General features: G+C 33.0%; 1 long non-coding RNA gene across 1 annotated transcript; it reads right to left on the bottom strand.

The window, feature by feature from the left end:
* Positions 1–1,222: 1,222 nt before the first annotated feature.
* Positions 1,223–2,307, bottom strand: LOC112138142. The gene is made up of 5 exons (XR_002917715.2): positions 2,039–2,307; positions 1,794–1,850; positions 1,651–1,713; positions 1,458–1,499; positions 1,223–1,285 (listed from the first exon to the last, which is right to left on the bottom strand). It is a non-coding gene; the product is annotated as an uncharacterized LOC112138142 (long non-coding RNA).
* Between the last annotated feature and the right edge of the window lie 144 nt (positions 2,308–2,451).

The following is a 2,451-nucleotide window of genomic DNA, read 5'->3' as shown; positions in this document are numbered from 1 at the left end:
TAAATTTTTCTAAGGCCCAGAGCATCAAAATAATACTAATAATAAAAAACATTAGATTTCAAAATAATAATAATAATAAAAAACATTAGATTTCTTTCGTTGTCTGGTATTAATGCTTCTCTTTTTACATTATATGTTAGCTGTTTAAAGACTCACTCCAATGAAAATGTTTTTTTTTCTAGCATTTTCCTTATGATGGAGGATGTATGTAAAGTAAATTAAGATTGAAATTGCATTTTTTGAGATTTTCCTAAATAAAGTCGTTGTGAATAAGGAGCAGACAAAAAAAATGCTGTTTAAAAAACTTGAAATACTAACATAGAAGGTACAATAATCAGGTACAAGCTTCCTGCTCTGCTCCGTTCTCATTCATCCACTTATAGAAGACTGGATCCATGAACGTCTTCGTTATCCTCGCCTGAGCTGGTATCTGGATGTAAACTGCATGGCAGGATATCTTTAATATCTTCACTTCTCTTGTTGCATCAGTAATGCTGGGTTTGAGAGAGGCTGTAAGCTGGTGGATGATGAAAAGAGGTGGGCTTACTCTGAACGTACAGTCTCACCAACAACTAAGAGATAAATGTATAAAGAACTCCTGCTGCTCTGCAGAAACTCTGTCCTACAAAACGACAATGTTCTTTTTATTTATACTAAACACAGAATAATCATAATTAAAAGACCACTATAGGAACACCTTTACATAAGATCAAAAGATTATATTTGGTTAATATACAAAGAGTTAAAACACACAAAAAAGTAATTAAAGAAGAATTATTTCAAAGCCTGACTATATAAGGCCTCACTCTTCTTCTGCAGAGTTCAGTTCAACAAGCAGCTGCAGACCTGGTTGATGTTACTGTTGGAAAAACTCCAGCAATCCAGAGAAAATCTCAACAAATTAAATTGAGTTCCTTTAGGATTAAAGGTTAAAGCTCACATATGAAATAAAAAAAATGGCCAAAAATACTGAAGGGGAAAACATTTGGATCCCAGCAAACACACAGCTGCTCTTATCAGCGCCCCCTACAGGTGAGACGTTTGTTCCATCACATTGTTGGATGCTGCTGGTTCTGTGGATCTACAAGAAAACACAAAGATGTAGAATTACTCAGTAACTGAGGATGAAGGATGTTCTGGATACAGAATCTACATCAACAAATTCAAGTTTCTATCAGCTTTAGATCATATTTGATCGTTAAAGAACTAAATGTAAACTTACCAAGTGCTGGTCCTTATTGGACTTCAGAGTAAAGCATCTCATCAGCGGAATGAGAGGATTTTCCTGTTGACAAAAATAAATACAAATTAAAATGAACAAATAAAATGTTAGGAATATAAAGAAAAAATACCAAAAATAAATAAAAATTAATTAAAACATTTATTTTATGAATTCCCGAGTTTACTTTGCATCAGTTTTCATTCACTTCAACTCCAAAGATGAAGACTTGACTCACCTTTGTTTCTCTTCATCATCTGTGCATACAGCCGACTGCCATCTAAAAGAAAAAAAAAAACATCAAAAATTAGATTTTTTTAATGAGTTTTCTTGGTTGTCACAGCAAACATCCCAGAAGCTGACAGTCTGTCGTTTCTAAAGACACAGCTGCATGGATGGAGAACATGTTTCCATGTAGAGGCAGATCTTACCTGCAGACGCTCCTGTCTTCACATCAGAGTAAACTATCATCTCTGCTGGTTTCTGTCTCTTTTCTGTCAGAACAACATTTGATCAAACTCAACTGTTCAATAAATCTATCATAAATGTTCAATAAACTGATTTATTTACTCACTTTTCTTAGTGATGGCTTTAAGCTTGATTGAAGAATATGTCATCTTCCTGGATTCACCTGAAACATCAATCATTTTATTATATTTTCTTCTGGTCTCATCTCAATATAAATCAAATATTTTTCTTTTTTTCTTTTTTTCTTCTATGGCTGATAGAGAAAATCGGTCATTTCTGCACCACAGATCAATCATATAGATATAAATGAACAGATAAATGTTTTAATCTTGAGTGATTCTATCATTCTACCTTTGTTTTCATCTTCTGGATCATTTTGAATCTCTTCAGGATCTTTGTATGATTCAAACAGAGAAGATTCACCTAAAAAATGAATCACACAAAGACACAATCAACACTTTTCTAGGAACAAAATGTTTTCCATCAGTTTACAGATCAGACATCAAGACATGAAACTTTCATGTTCAGTTCATGTGTTCTGAAATTAAACTTATAGAATAAATCCAGATCAAAGTTTAGAGTAACCATGAAGAAGAATGATGTCATTTCTGTGCTGAGCTTCATTGTGGTCTGCAGCAGTGCTCTGGTTATTAATGTGAGACCTGCTGGAAGAAATCAATGGAAATAAAATAATTGAAATTATAATCTCAAAGAAAATCATCTGAAACACTTTAAATGAAATAATAAACACAAACCTTTTCATG

This window comes from Oryzias melastigma, unplaced genomic scaffold (genome assembly GCF_002922805.2).
Source record: "Oryzias melastigma strain HK-1 unplaced genomic scaffold, ASM292280v2 sc00811, whole genome shotgun sequence".
Lineage (NCBI taxonomy): Eukaryota > Metazoa > Chordata > Actinopteri > Beloniformes > Adrianichthyidae > Oryzias > Oryzias melastigma.
This window is presented reverse-complemented; position numbering and strand designations above follow the sequence as displayed.